Here is a 17,502-nt window from a genome sequence, read left to right as displayed (position 1 = left end):
ATGGCAGCACAAGGAAGCATTAACAGGTGCGACGCGTCCATACTGACGTTCAATAACCGACGGCGGAGAGATTCTACGGCCGCGACATTGACGCGAAACGCGGCGAGACGCGAGGAGGCAATTTAGCAGGCGCAATGACACGCGTCCGGTTTTGTTGTTGTCACCGCCGCGCCGCCGAGGAGCGCGGACATATAAGTGCGCGTTTCGCAAGGAACGCGCGGGCGAGGGCAAGGGTAGGAGCGGAGAGCAGAAAAAGCCCGGGGAGTAGAGGTTTGAGGAGCGGAGAGAAGCGACGCGTCGCTGCGCGAGAGAAGAAATCTCGTGAGCGAAGCCGAAGGACGAGAAGCGGAGAAGCGGAACGACGACGAAACCCGTTCTCATTATTATATTCATATTCAGGCACGATGGGGCGAACCCTCCCCCTCGTTCCGCGTCCTGCGGCCCTCCTCTCACCCGCCGCGGTTCCTCTCTCGCTTCCTCGCGACTTCTCCCGAGAGATTCTCTCTCTCTCTCTCTCTCTCTCTCTTCTCTCTCTCTCTCTCTCTCTCTCTCTCTCTCTCTCTCTCTCTCTCTCTCTCTCTCCCTCTCTCCCTCGTGCAGCCGCGCGTAGAGAGACGGTATAGATATAGCGGTATAAAAATCTCTATAAAAAGTTGAAAAGTGCCGCCGCCAGAGTTGAGGGGCGACAATGGATGAAATATGCCGCTTCGTTCGACCCTACTGGAAGCCTTAAGGTGCTGGACACCTCCTTACACCTGCGCGCGCGCGCGCGAGAGAGAGAGAGAGAGAACCTCGGCGTGTTATAGCGCCTTATTATAAACCGAGCCGGCGGCCTCAGCATCTCGCCACGGATAGGACGCCTATCCACGAAATCGATGCGGCCTTCTACCTTGAATTATTCCCGCTGCTGCGCGAGACTGCGAGGCGGTCGCGGCGATTCCGTGAAATTCGGAATTCTCTCTCGCGTCTCTCCCCACAAACGACTCGTCTACCCTTCTTCCTTCTCCTCCCTCCCCCACCCCCCCTGCCCCGTATACGTGAATAGACACTTCTTTATGTGTCTCTTGGTATGATATAAGGTAAATAGGTAGATGAGCATTCCAACGATTGGCTACCAAAGGAATCATAACGTCTCGCGACTTGCGTTCACGTTGTATCAAATAATTGATTGTGCAGCTACGAATTTTAATGATTATAGTAAAACTTTGATAGCGAAGCTCACTCTTGTGCTCGTTTTTACCAATGCAGATTAACTTTGATCTCGATTCAACTTATTCTTTTTCTCATTCTTAGAATTAGAAAAAAATAAAGTGTTGGTTGAATTAATTAAGATTAAAATTAATCTACGTTGGTATGAACACACGCAATTGGTATTTAAACAAAAACACTTATAGTTGTTTTCCTGCTTATTTAAGCACAACGATATTTTTTCATCAACTGCGTATAGTCCTTTCACTACTTTGATACACGTATCGTTGATTCTTCGCGAATACGCAAATAAATTGTCCAAGAATTCATTCTTGAAGTCACGAGGATTATTTGAATTTTATGACATGAAGTTATCCAAAAGAGTTATGCGTATCTCATAAGAAAACGATGCATTGATTAGATACAATAACATCTGTTTATTAAGGCATGATCTCATGGATAATTTAGAATCTGAAATTTGCATTTGAACGTGCTTACATTTTACATCTCGTAATTACGTGACGTAACTAATGACATTTTATCAATATGATAAGTTTATTGAGGCATTATAGCAAAATGTGCAACAGTAAAACATGACTACTGGAGTGTAATAATATGCTGTAGAAGTAATATTATGATTCGCGCGAATCATGGCAAACGCAGACCGCAGGTTAGATCAAAGCAGCTTAATAAAGCTCCGCCGCTTGCGATATTTCACGAAACGTACAACGGCTGTCGCGCCATAGCAGTCGTTAATAATGATTTGTGCTCATCGTGTCCCCCAATCCGCAGAAACGTCGGTAGTCCTACTTTCGATTTGTCCAGGAATAGAATGATCGTTTTTCTTTTCTTTCTATTTCTCTTTTTTTAATGCCTACCAATCCTTCTATTCAGGCAGCTACGGAAATGTGAGGTATTAACCGTCATCGCTGTTCAGATTAGTATGAACGACTTTCAAATGAATCCGATATCTTTTTTAGATTCGAAATGCATTTCACCAATCGTTTCAATAATTTTTAATATTTGATTGAATGTGAACTATAATTGCACACAATTTTCATTATTAAGATATTGGTTTTAGGATATTTTAACACCTCATACTTAATAAAGTAATGAACATAACTGTATAGAAAAATTATTATATTGAAAGAACGATTTTGCTGATCAACAACTAGATTGAGCGTTGGATATAATTATTTTCAGATCTGTATTTAGCTAAATTTTTAGATAATTCAATATTTTTCAAATGGTGAATTTCTAGAAATTCTCTAGAAATAATCTCTAGAAATAATCAGATATTATTAAAAGTCTGATATTATTTTCTATTTATGGGAAGTTTTTCTTCGTACAAAAATTGACAGACAAATCTTATCTGACGACTAGAGGCTTACAATTCATAATTTTAACAATGATAATCTTATTATGGTTGTCCAGCGATATCTAGATAATCAATTCAAAGATAATTCAAGAACATCCAGGTAAAAATCCTGATTTTTCCAGATCGATTAATTTTTATTAATTAATTAATTTTCATTATTATAATACGCGCAATATTATATATTTTGTATTCAAGTTAGGATTATTATGATTAATTAACTAAAATGCAAATGAATGTACTATAGAATATATTGTTTAATATTTTATAAATAATATCAAATAAATAGTTATAACACGAATGATAATTTCTTTAATATATTCTGTTTTATAATTGTAAATATTAAATCCAAGTTTTTTTATTAGTAACTTGTCATTGCGTTTTTAAGGAAGAACTTATACCCAAACACAACTGTTCTTTTCATTACGTATCACAAACATCATCTTATAAAATTATTAATTTATTGGTACCCTCCTCATTAAATTAATAATCTGATTTTTATTATTCGCATTTTCACACGATATCTTACTTTTAAAGCTTCATATAAAATCATAAAATACATAGTTACAGATATAGTTTTTACGCACGCGCAAGAAATATTTCTTGTTTCTTTCTTTTTTCACGATTCGATATTTTTAGAAGGAAAAAATAACAAAAAGTGCAGATTAGTCCAAAAATCGATTTTTCACGGAAGTTTTTCGGGCAATTTGTGGACAGAAGCGTTACGGGCAATTTCAGAATTCGAGGACAATTAAGGCTGCAGATCACCCTGTTAATCTGAATAGCTTGTCTAAGTTGACATATTTCAGACAATTATTAGTATCATTAAAAAAAAAGAATAGGAAAAGTCACGTATGTGGAAATTGAAGTGTGAAAAAAACATTTAATCATTTCAAAAAATTTCGAGTGAAGGAATTCAAAGGATGACGATGAAAGAAATGAATGATTATTCAACCCAGGGGTTTCTGTTGTGACGAAAAGGATGTGCTATGTACAAACGTAGTTCAGCTTGTAAATAGAAATGTGACCATCCTGTCAGATGCCAAAATCAAGAATAATTGTCGTCTCATGCTACCTGCAGCGACGACCTGCTTCGCAATTCACAACTGCCATATACTGGAACAAAAGTTCTGCAGACTTTGCAATTTAAATAGCTGTAACTTTGTTAAAAATAAACAAAGTTTAAATTTTAAAAAAGAGTTTGGAAACTTAAAATATGTCTAAGAAAACTAATTTTTGACTTTCTAATCCAAAAGTTTTTCCTACAAATTTTTATCATTAGGTTACCGTGGATTAGATAAAATGAGCATTTTTATTTTAATTGCTTATAACTCCATTAAAAACTATCGTACCGTGAATGAAAAAAAGCTCTGAAAACTGAAATTTTGCTCTATCGAATGATCTAATTGTCAAATTTTAAACACAGATATGATATTATACAAATAAAATAGCACTACGAACTTCTGTTCCAATATTTCCATGCCTTTCGACTGAGAAATCAGGTGTTCACTTCTCGAAACAGGTTTAGTCAAGGATTTTAAACGAAGGAATCAACTGATACGGAAAATTTAATTTATTTTCTTTTTGCTTTGACAGCGGTTTCATACTTCTAGTCAGCACTCACTGGCACATGGGTATATTTATACTCGCATTCTATTTCAAAGTATATATTAAGCATTATTAATGTTTTAACGCTTATATAGGATAATCACTGATCTAAGTAATCAATACTTTACTGAAGTTAATATTACATCAACTTGCATTAATTTATAACCGTATTCTGAGCGGATAGTTTCATTATTTATAGTTGTTGAATTATTCCGTGCGTTATTATGTTTAATACCAAATTAGGCTGAATTTCTGAAACGCTAAGATATTAAAATGTTTCCAATAATAACCTGAAAAATGCTGAAAATTCTTGCTTCAATGTAATGTACGACAAAAAAGCTGAGTTCGATTAAAGCTGACTGTGAGCCACATTGATGATCGTAGTCAATGATATATTTTATGAACGATACGCTTTTATTGCGAAATAAATTATTACAAAGAGCAAGGAGCAAACGTATTTTACGGGTACAAGTATGTTTCGTGGAATCGTGAAGTTCCGCTGGAAATTTCGAACGAGTAAACGAGTGCTACAGGGCATGTATTATGGAGTTGTTCGAAATGGATTTCAATCAAAATTGTTCAATTATTCCTTAGACTTCTTTGGTATTTTCTAGGGAAAAACGGAATAATTCCGATTGGAATCCATTCCGAACAGCTCCATAATACGAACCCCGATCAAGTAACGTAATTTTCGTGTGAAATGAAATTTCTGAAAACGTAACGAGAGCGATGTAAAACTTCGTTTTTTTTTTGCGAGTGACGCGTCACACAAACGACAGACGATAAACGCGAGCGATCTCGGGTTTTCTGGGCGTATACGACGGGGATGCGTCGTCGCTTGTAAATCACAGAACGTGAACGTGCACCAATCGGCGCGAGACTTAATTTACGGCCGCATTACGAGCCAACGAAGCGCTGAAATGGCGCTTCGCCATTCATTGTCCGCCACGCGAAGCTCGAGCTTAAATTGCGTAAGATTTATACCTCGTCCCCCCCCCCCCCCCCCCCTCCTCCTCCCCCGTAGGCGTTAATCGTTGCGACCCATCGCCGTCGAATTTTTTTCGAAAAAATGTGACAGATCTGCTTCATATTCCAAGATAAACGGACATTTCTGGAATCGCTATTGATTGCTAAATACGAATATACACGTGTTCAATGAACATTTGTTACGTTCGATTACGTCGACCTGACGGTACCTTGGAAATTTTATGATGAATTTTACTAGATATGGATAGATCAGCAGAGATTTCGTATATTTTATTATTTTCATAGGTATTATTTTTCATAGACGTTGCATATCTATATGTTTAAAAAACACAAAATAATTTCCTTTTCTAAAATTTGTGATTTTTAACTGCTTATGAATTGTGTACTGTATTTATAAAAGAAATTTAATTAAATAAATTTGATATTAATAAATGTTACATCCTTTATTTTTTCTATTGTCAGAAATTGATATATTTTCTTCTTCGCGCCTCAGTGCATTATCGATACACATAAATGTTTATTCGTGCACATTTTATCTCAAGCACTCAAAAAGAAGCAAATTTCAGAATGTTAAAAATTCTATCTCTCTGCGCTTATTAATCATAAATCATAGATTTCGGACCGTACGTTAACGTGTGAACCCGACGATACGAAGGCTTCCTCGGAAGGAATTTCGTCTCGAAGAAGGTGCTCCGAAGCGACGGTATACGAACTGCCCGCGAACCGACGCTGACTCACTTGGGAGAACGCAGCTGATGCAAAGAGCCAGCTCGGAACGGTCAGATCGGACCTGACCCCGTGTCCTGGCCGTTACCGTTTCTGAGTGACGTCTTCATGTCTGGCTCTGCGGGGCATTCCTCGTTCTCATTGTGCGTTTGTCCGTCAGCTCGTTCGGTCGGGTCCGGACTACGAGAGACGTACACAACCGCCAACCAACCCCCCGTCGTCGGCCACTTCTCGCCATGAAAACTGCGCGGCACCTACGGAGATGACTCGTGAAAAAAAAGGGCACCACGAGTCACCACAGGTCGACGATGACGCTGGTACCAGGAACGTGCGACGCGAGAACGTGCGACACGAGAATCGAGTGAAAGTGAAGCGGAGGCGCGACGTTATCGCGACTTTCGGACAGATCGATTACATTTTCATTATTTTTCTATTCAAATTGGAACCCCGAATTTAACGTAGACTATTGTGATTAACTACATTAGCTAATGCCAGTTTCTATCAGTGTAGAGTAACTGCGTAATCTCGACTCGATTTGTTCTTTATCTTTTTCTCACTCTTAACAAGATTTGTTATGTTTTGCACTAAATGAATTTCGGATTCTTAATTGATAGAGAAATATATTTAATACGCGAATATAAAGAATTATTATATGCATGCCGAATACCGAGTATATCGAACGAACGTCTCTATACAACTGAGTGTCCGAGTCGACCTTCTATTGTCGATAACTAGATCGTTGCCGAGCCGCGCTTGTGTTGCCTATACGTACATTGATAGAAACGAGTAAATATGTTACTCTTGTGATGGTTCGTTGAAGAAATCATCTTTGGACGCGATACGAAAGAAGCTTTCGTGTTTCTAACATATAAACCTGAAGGACTCCTAAATCTCGTGTGCACTGATCGAGTTTATTAAATTCAGACTGTCATTGATTTTTATTTTATTTTGTACAATCAACTAGAACCCCCTGTGTCTTGTTTTAATTTTATTTTACGCGTCCTCCTAATTTTATTTTACAGTCATCCCATAAATTTCGACGCAGCATTAAAATATCACGCATCTGATGAATATTTTAATCTAACCTGCCTAAAAGATCATCCTCTGCTAAAATAATTCTTTAAAAGTTCTTAAAAATTCTTTGAAAATTTATTAGAAGTTTGTTAAATAACAATTTAAATTTCTGCATGTGTATCTTGGGAGTTGTTCAAACATATATTCTTAATAAATGGAACTACCTGATTAAAATAGAAATGACACGAAGCTTTATAGATGCATTATAAATGCATCTAGAGAAACGGGTTGATCAATTGAATTTTTCGCAAACCGACTATGACTGTGATTAGCCTAGTAATTGAGCAGTGATTATAACCCATTAACCGTCATCTGATAATAGTCTATCGCTTTCTAATTTATATTTATTGTTCCATTTAATTCCAATAAAAGATTTCATTAGCAATAACATAAATTTCGTCATTCTAATGTGAGCAAAAACTTTTCTATCACGTGGCTCTTAGTTTTCCTATTCGAATATATTATTCAGCAATTAAGATTGCATACAACATTACTTTATGACAAAAAGCAACTAAATTAACTTGCTAAAAGTTATTGACTTTTTAATAAATTACGATTTAAATTCTTGATGAGTATATGATTATTCGGAACATCGTGAGTTCTTAAAACTCTTTGATCATCGTCGTTTTCGTCGAACGTAAATTAATTAGCTATGCACAAAACTGAGAATAACCTGATGTTCGGTGAATGTTGAGGAAATCTAAGGTTCTCTTTCGCCCAGGCGCTTCTCACACCAATCTCAAGAGAGGAGAACGCGAACGTACATCGCTAACGAGCGGCGATTTTGGTGCCGGAACCCCAACGCGATAGGTAACTAAACTCGTATTACCGATTCTACCGCGGTTAGGACAGCCGCTCGGTCAAAGAAATCGGTACAAAGATTGATGCTCGCGCGGCGCGTTTCACTCTCGCGCGGCCGGTAGCGGTCTTTATCGAGAGGACGTCGTATAAACGCGGCGTACTTTTCGTGACGATTAGCGGGGATGACGTGGCGTTATGCCGACAAAAGCGCGAACGATGGTTTACCGCTGCTCGTCGGGGTGTACGAGCCGGCGGAGAGAAAAGACGGCGGCGATCCTGAATAGAGCCGATAAGGAGGTGGCTTGGCAAAGCAAGGTGAGACGCCGGCGAGAGAGGTGTACCTCGTTAATTGGCGACAATTAACAGGACGAGCATGCGACTGGCTACCGGAGGCACTCACGCGCGTGATACGCGCGAAAAGGCGCCGGTCTTTATTCGCGCGGTTCTTACGCAAGAAGCCGCTCCGTCGCCGCTTTCTTTCGGCGCGGCCGATTTCCGCGACTTCATTTATCAGAAACCCGCGCGCTCGATCGAGGATTCATATAAGCGCGCGACGCGGAAAAGAACTCGCATCCACGACCGTTACGCCAATTTCAGAGTCGCGCGTAGTAACGATCGTAGCATTCGGTATGCATACTCTGCGGTTTTCTTTCACGGTTGTTTGACGAAGTCGCAGTTAAGAGTTTAAGCCGATCTATTTATTCATACGCGGTCGTTCATCTGACATTATCGCCAAGATTATTTCATCTTCGTTATTCTAAGCAGATTTCTCTTCCTCTTTTAAATCAATTTACGCATTGATGCTGTTACTATCAACGTAAATAATGTTAATAGTCATAGCATCGTGACATTTCGTATATACTACATATTCATAGATACATTTAGCGTCACATCTCTTACGTTCATTTCTATCAACGTAAATTAACTTTAATTTTGGCTCAATTTACTCTTCATCTTTTTCTGATCCTTATAGAAATAAAGAAGGACAAAAAAAAAGTAAATTAAACTACGATGAAAGTTAATTTACAGATATAGACACGGGCATTATATTCAGTCAGATCCGATTCGCACAATGTAGAAAAATAAACGACGTTTGTAGCTGCCGAGATAATTGCAAAGTTCAAAGAGTGTAATATTTTCTTATTTCCATATTTTGATTATAACACGACGTAACACGGGAAGCCGGGAGCTGTCACGAATACGTATGTTGACCTCCTGGGGAAAGATTTATAGCCTCTAGATAAGTGCCAGGAATCAGGATTTTTGTCTCACTTCAACGAAGGAGACTTCTCCGGATTCGAACGACCGGAGGGCGTGTCGGGATAATCGTCATCGTGTTTCGGCCAAATCTAATCCAAGAACAACCTACTAATTTTCATAGTAGTTTTTCTAGTTATACTGTACGCCGCGGGGCAATAATTTCTGTATCTTCCGTCCTTCAGACACGCCTTAATTTAAAGCGTCGTCAACACAGGGTGCAATTATCACAGGGTGCTTAGTGTCACCGCATTATTGGAAACATCGTTGCAAACAGTTTATGGAAAGGTATATTAATCGAAAACATATCTTGGAGAGCAGGGCGACGGCAATTTACGGATAGTCTCCGCGAAGCGAAGTAATTAAATTAGTTCCGAATCGTGTGATAAACGGCAGATATTTGACTATTTCTCGAATATGTGCGTAATATTGGAAATGTTTGCAAATTCGAGCAAAACGCGATTATTGCTGCAGAGAGTATACACTCCAAGATGCACAGCTGTGTGATATCGATCATTACATAATCACTGTTGCATTTAGGAGAGATGTCGGAATTTCTGCGGAAATTTATAATGCGGCGGCTGTAAATACCAGTTTTATAGACGAAGAAAAAAAGACGGTTGAGTAATTTTTATGTCTTGTAGGACCAGTAAAAATATTCTCGCTATTTTTGTCTGGAAGTAAAAACACCGTAGACGTAAGGTAAAAAACGTATTACACAATTGTAATAAATTTATTCAAGCGATAATTACCTTACGAAGTAAATTATACTATTCTCAAGACTGTAAGCACTGACTGTACGACTCTCGAAATTTATTTCACGAAATGTAAAAAGTAACTTGCAGAATGTATACGATGATCACTCATTTAGGAAAGTAAATTTTACGTAAATAGATGCCTGCATGGACTCGGTAATTCCTATTAAGATTTACTACGAATTTAACTCATATTACTTTACATTTTTCTCCGTGCATATACAAGTCGATTCTTACTTTTAAACAGTTCCTCTCGTAACGCGACACAGGTCTTTTTTTGTTCTTAATTAGATCCTCTATTCTATATACCAGATCCGAATCTCAATGTGTGTAATAGGATTCATACGATGCTATTTGTTATTAAATAGAAGCAACCTTTAGTTTTTGTTATTTATAGATGTTTACGTGATTTCCATTGCATTATTGCATATCAATCTCTAGTAAGATTTTGTCGAAATCATTTATATTTAATATACGTACATAGGACAACATAATTTGATTAAATCTAAAGACTTTGCAATGTGATTCTCTTTTTTTTTCTTTTTTTTGAAAAAGAGTACACCGGTCACTTATACAACATGTGTTTAAAAAAAATAATAGTCTATTTCCAATTTTGTTAAAATGTTTGCCCTCTATCGACTTATTTGTGTAGTTATTTATAATTAAAAGATAAAACCGCGTCGTTCTTGAGATCTATACAAATCTTAAGATGTTCAAGTAATATTGCGTGAAGACTTTTCTTATAAAAGCTTTAAAAAAAGACATAACAAAGCTTTAATTTATGTTTCTTTATATTACAGTCATATATTAGAGTTATATTAGAGTTTATGTTACTTTTTACTATCTCGATATCTGATGGAATCGATGTTTTATGATACTACATTTCTAGTCTAAACGTAAGGCAACAATAATCGCGGACGATGTCATTTTGATTCGCAGCGGAAAAGTTGCAAGTATTTAGTATAACAATCGTGAAAAAAAATTAAGATAAGAACACCAGATTTGTTCTTTTTCGAAAAATATTTTGAATTATAATAATATAGATATATTAGGATAATAAATTAAAGTGAAACGTAATTTGTTTCGCTCCAATTTACTCATCGTTGTACACCAGTTCAGAACACTCTTCAAAGAAGAACAGATGAGTACTCTACTATTTTTAAAATAATGTCAAAGCGATAGCATGTCATTCGTCAATATCGATTCCCTCGAGTGACTCTTAGAGTAGCGCGATTCGTTCGAAACGTGTTTTACACGGAAAGAAGATGAAGAATGAAATACAAAGGGACATAAAATGTGAAGGAATCCAACTCGTCGCGTGTCCCGTGCTCCATTGAGCTATCTGATAAATTGACAGTCACGTCACACTGTCCTCTCGTCGTACGACCGCTCGGAAAAAAAAAAAAAAAAAGAGATCCCTAGTCCGGGAGATTCGCAACCCTTACGCCACAGGGTGACGTTCGAAGTCCTCTTCCCCCCTCCCCCCTCCCTCCCTCCTTCCCTCCCTCCCTCGTGTTTACATAACACACATCTCGTGCATTCACTCAATCTCCGCCGAGTCGTCGCTTACCTTTTCCGACGTCCTCTCGGCGGTGCTCTCGCTGGTTCTTCGTACCGAACGAAGACGATATCCTTGGAAGTCGATAATGTTTCTCGAGAATGATCTTCTCGCGCACGTGACTCTTCTTCGGGTGTCTTCCTCTTCTTCCTCTCTTCTCGATACGCTCCTCTTCGAACGTCCTCACTCGCGAATGTCGATCATTACGAAAAATGTCGAAACGGTCAAATGTCACACCGACGACCGAAGCGTATACGGCTCGTGATGATCGCGGATCTCGGTTATCTCTCCGACGCGGACAATCGGAAGCAGGGGATTCACGTTCCCTCTAGGACGAAGAAGCCCCGCGCTACCAGCGGAGAAACGAGTACGCACCGCACTCCGTGTCGGAGAGGGCCGCCGGTGATTCTCTTCCTTGTGGTCCGGGAGAGGAAACACGCGTTGCCTCGCGTCGAATCGTGGGCTCCGCTTTACTCACTTCGCATATCGTCCGTCTCGCGCGCGAGCGAGCGAGCGTTACCTCCCGGGTGTCGTTCCCTCAACACGCCGGCGACGGCGTCGATCGGCGACGGTGGCAGGGCGACGACGACGCCGCGCGCGCGTTTCGTGGTACCGCCGTTTGGCGGTGCTGAAAACGCGTGCCCTGAATCGCCACGAACCCCCTCTCTTCTCTATCCACCCCGTGTTTCACCACGTTCCCCGCGCTGTCATCCGCGAGCCACCGAACTGACCTGCGCGTCTCCCCGTGGAACCCGCACGCTCCGCTCCGGGGACGGCTGCCGTGGCGCGTCTGCCTGTGTCCGTGTGATGCCGCGAGGATACACGACGTCGTGGACTGGCCCGGAGGGAGGAGTGCAACGGGGGTGAAGAAGGGAAGGGAGAGAGGCAGCTGGAACGCGTGTGTATGGAGGACGGACGGCCCCGCGACGCGATGACGCTCGTATATGCGTGAGTATGCGTGGCTCCAGCAGCCGGAGGTAGGGGAGGGCTACACGCGCGCACACAGCGAGCGTTCTGGGACACACGCGCGAGTTCGACTGACACACGACGATTCTCTCGAGCGAGCGTGTGTGTTGGTCACGGGCAGATCGTCCTGCCTGCCTGCTTTCGATACACTCCCTCCCGCCGTTCACGAACGGCCTGCCTCCATTCGCGCGCGGCACGATATACGCGGAGGACGGGCTCGTGTACCCGCGCCTGTATGCGTTCGACGGGGACGAAGTAGGGAGGGGGGGAGGGGGGGGGAGAGATTCACCAACACCGCTCGACGGGGAGAATTCGCGCGATCCGCGCGCGAATACACACACGCGCGCGCGATCACTCCGGCAGAGAGTGTATACGCCCCACTATATACCGCTTCGTCAGAGAGGACGAGGGTGTACCCGGAGATGGGCGAGCGGAGTAAATGAGGGTTCGCGATGGCAGTACACGGGGTGTCTTCCTTCTTCCCCTTTCCCTCCGCTATCGTTATAAACGAGCTCTGCTACCGATGATACCCGCGCGCGCGATCGTACGGGAGTGTGCGCGCAATCTCTCCCCCGATTCACCCTCTCTCGTTCTCCTGTCCCCCTTCTGTCTCTCGGCCGCGGCACGTCCTGCTCGTGAACACGCGAACAATATATCCCCCCCGTACGTGAACGAAGAAACGTGCTCGGTGGGGGGTGGTAAGAGAGGAGGAGGGAAGAAGAGCGCGCTGATGGAAGCGGACTGCAGCTCGCGCGCGGGCTCTTAACTTATACCCTCTTTCCTCTCTCTCGCTGCCAACCCCGTTCATCGCCAGAGATTTAACGCCGGTTGTTGTATTTACGCGTATAACGCCGCGCACGCGACGAGAGTGAGGAAGGAAGAGAGTTCAGTCCCGTTTTTTTATTTTCGCTACGAGGGACAAAATCAACGAGGACCGTCCTCGCTCGCTTGCGTCAAAATTGCTTGGCTACGTGCGATTTTTGATGTCGAGGCAATTTTATACGTGTCGCTCAGAAACGTTCGGTTTCTCGAAAACTTGTCCGCGAGTGAGGGATGGCAGTCTTCCGCTCTCTCTAATGGAAATACTCTGCCTCGATGAACAAGTGCGCGCGCGAGCGCGCGTACACACACACACACACACGGTTGACAAGCGCACACATCCGCGAGACTACACCCTCCGTGGCTCGCCGCAAAGGCGAAGGGAGGAGAAGGACGGTGCACGTGCGCGCAGCATCCGTATGGACCAAAATGGCTGGCGGCACACGTGCCGATTGGCCGAGCGGAGATGGCGGAGGCGTGGAGAACGCGCGCTTGCCGGCCGTTAATCGGTCGGCGATCAAAATAAAGATCTCTCACCGTAGCGAGCGGCTGGTAAGTGCGAGAGAGAGAGAGAGAGAGAGAGAGTTGTAGCAGCGAGAGTGGGGATCTATGGGGTGCACACGTTGTGTTTCGTACGCGCTTTTGGTAGGGCGAGATCGCGGTAGCGAGAGGGGCCAGAGTTGCGATCGGTGGGGGTAAAGGACTTTTTTTATGGATCTCTCGCTATCTCCGTTCCGCACTCTCGTCGCGTTGCACCCGCGTATACATGTGCGTGTACGCGCGGGTGTATCGGCGGGCGCGTGCACCGCTCGGCGATCGTCATTAAGAGAGATGCTAATTGGTGGCAAAGCGAGGTCAGGCCAAAAGCCTTGCGCACCGTGTCCAGGGACTTTGCGTGTTTTTGTTCCTCTCTCTCTCTCTCTCTCTCTCTCTCTCTCTGCCGATGTGTGTGCGCGCGCGCGCGGGCGACCGTGTTTGGCGGAAGTCCCGGAAATTCCAGATCTCTCGCGAACGCTTGATTTTGCGCATCCACTATTGACATCGATGTGATTGAGTAGAAATAGAATAGGTAAGGTAATACGTTTTCCAGAGAGACAGCGAAAATTAGGGAAAAGAAATCACGTAAAGATGAGTCTTCATGAATGTCTCTTCACACATCGGCGTTATTTTTTAGACTTTAAGAAGTTCAATTGAAAGCTTCTTATTTTCTTCTCTTATTTATATACATATTTCCGTATATTTCACATATCAATACTTCCAAATTTTATTTATTTTATCCGTTCGAGATAAATCAAATGTTCTATTCTCTCTATTAAATCAATTCACCCACATTTTTATTGAGAAGATATCTAATGTGAAGAAATACCTACTTTCAAAAAATATGTTTGTAACACTAACAGTATCTGTCTTTCCTAATAATGTGATAGGTACACTGCAAAATTTTTTCTTATTTCTCGGCGTGTAAATTATTTGATAAGTAAGAAATAAACACAATAGTGATGCGTCAATCTCTTTTTGCAATTGCTAGTTCACAATTAATAAGTTTAATGGACATTTTAAGACATTTGTGGGGTCCTAGTTCGTTCTTATTTCAAGATCATCTCAAGTTTGAAGCTGTAATACACAGCTCAGTGATAGATTATCATGTCTTAAGACTATATTAAAGACTGTAAATATAAAAGAATAGACTATGAAAATACTGGCTTATCGATTGCTCCTCTGTTAAAGTGAAACTTATTCAAAATTGAGGTCATGACAATACTATTAATATTAATTATCAATATTTTAATATATAATATTTTATGTTTTATTTTTATACTCCCCTCTCGAAAATTCAATTTTTTATTATCTGTGAAAAGATAGCCGACGCGCCAACATGGAATTATTCTTCTTAGCTCGTTTTTAACGTTTATATTCGGAAAAGTATATCGTATTTTCGAGACAATCTACAGGAACGTTTTACACGAGAATAAACGTAACCCTTTCTGCGCGATGCGACGGTCCGGAATCAAGCGATGTATATCGTAACTTTCTTTGCACGATCTACCTCGCTACTGAAATACCATGTATCTCTTCTGTTTCGTCGAATGTATAGCGCTACGTCGACGGAATATCACATATGTATATTTGCGCGCGATATATTAGAGAAACGGGCGAACTCACTCTCAATTCGTCCGATATTACGTTTCCCGCGGCTCCTCAACCGGCTAATTATAAAATAGTAGAATGGCAGATAAATGAAAATATGTAATGGAAAAGTTCAAACGTTGAATTATTTGAAATCGCATATATGTCTTCGATCTGGTGTGCTTATATATGCATTCTACCTGAAAAAATTTTAGATATTATTTTATATTAATGTAGAAATTAAATCTTTCAAATATGGCAAGTCATTTTTTAAACTTGGGTTAGACATAAAATCATCATTTTTGTCTTAATTCATTATTGAGTTTATGTTAGTACTTTTATTCAAAAATACAATTCCATACATAGTTGGTATTTATGCTGTATTTATACCTGTCGAAAATTCAACTTTTTATTATCTGTGAAAAGACAGTCGACGTGCCAGACTTATTTATTTTTACTTCTTTTATCTTACTTTTACTTTGTAACATAAGAACTAACTCAATCAAATATATGTAGGTAAGACCAAAAACTAAACACGTATTCTAAGAATGAACAATATTTTCTTTTGTTATATTTTATGACAACGATGAATGAGTTTATGATCTTAAGGAAAACTTTCCAATTTTTAAATGACCTGTCTGGCCCATTAAAAAGAATTTGTCACTTTCACAATTATCCTATATAAATACGAGTTAAATAGGAATTTCGAACCTTCATTTTTTTGTTCGATGTAATAAAATTGAGTTCAACAGGAATTTTAAACCTTAATTTTTTGTTCAATGTATGAGAGTACATAGACTTGATTTTCTAGAATATGCTGCTTTTAAAAGTGTGAAGCTAATTGTGATAAAAGATTAAAAGAGTAATGCGTGAACTTAATTTGAATAAATTATATAATAAATTAAAGATTGCATTTTAATTAAAATTCGATAAATTTTGAATTTATGTAGTGATAAACACAAATCACAGAAGACGTAGAATTGAAAAGTTCGAAATTATTTTGTTTAATAATATTGTAAAAAATTAATATTTAACCTCCCGACAGATCTTTAATGTTTATACGTATGTATTATATGTGTATGTATATATCCTTTTCAAAGGGACATGTGTGTGTATGTGTGTGTCTATTATATTCTAGATATATAAACTTGTAGGGTTATACAACGCACTTGAGAAAGGAACAGTCAGCTTTTCCTTTATTTACTTTAATATTTTTTTCTTGTGAATAGGCACAAGAAAAATGGTAATAATATAAGAAAAAGGATAAATAAAAAACGCAATAAATATATTCTTCTAGACAAAAAAATTGAGAATTGATTTTTTACGATTAAAAGTGTAGCAAGTCTGAGAATTTTGTAAAAAACATATTTTTTCTTAATTGAATTTCAAAATGCATCGTACTTTATACTTGAGAATTATTACAATCGAAATTCTCTAAAATAGTTTTATTTTACCTCAATATTATTTAACATTCATCAGTTGTAACAATTATCTGTCCTATTATGAAACTGCATTTTATTTGAGAAAAGTGACACGACAGGAATACCCAATGCTGAATCTTCGAAATAATAAAAGGTTGGCTTTTCGACACAAATTTCCAAGTATATACCCGAAGGATCACGTTGAAACTGCCGGTTGTGATCGTCCCTGTATTACATACGATATACCTTCTGTTTGCCCGTCAGTCTCGTGGGCAGAAACGGAGGCCAATTGTTGTTTGTTTGTATTTACTACGAAAGAGCACCCCGGCTGCGCCTAGAAGAGCTGCATCGACGCTATGAAAAGGGGGTGGTTGGGGATGCGCACAGGCATATCGTATTCTCCCTTCTATAGTAGGTATATACAGTGCGTGCGGTTGGGGGGGGCACGAGACGTTACCAGCCTGGAAATTGAATGTCACTCGGAAAAGAAACGTCACAATATTCCGCGTGTCGGCTGGTGGGAGCTGTTTTGTAGCTTCAAGTCTCGTTTCGCTTCTCGAATTATGTACTATATAGCTATTGTGCACGCTTCGTCACGCGACAGTTTTTACAACGAAGACAGTATAATAGTGATCGAAGATGAAAAATTTACCGCTGTCAATAAAATGTGAACAATATTTATAAAAACGCGCGAATTAATTTACCTTAATAATTTTAAGTAAAAAAAATTCTTATCTTTCTCCTATCTCAACTTTTTGTCTCTTTCAATCTTAATGATGGCAATGACTATAAATTATTGTTATTTTGAACTCTAAAGGAGTATTATCAAAAAATATACAT

The sequence above is a fragment of the Cyphomyrmex costatus genome, unplaced genomic scaffold (assembly GCF_001594065.2).
Source record: "Cyphomyrmex costatus isolate MS0001 unplaced genomic scaffold, Ccosl1.0 scaffold281, whole genome shotgun sequence".
Lineage (NCBI taxonomy): Eukaryota > Metazoa > Arthropoda > Insecta > Hymenoptera > Formicidae > Cyphomyrmex > Cyphomyrmex costatus.
This window is presented reverse-complemented; position numbering follows the sequence as displayed.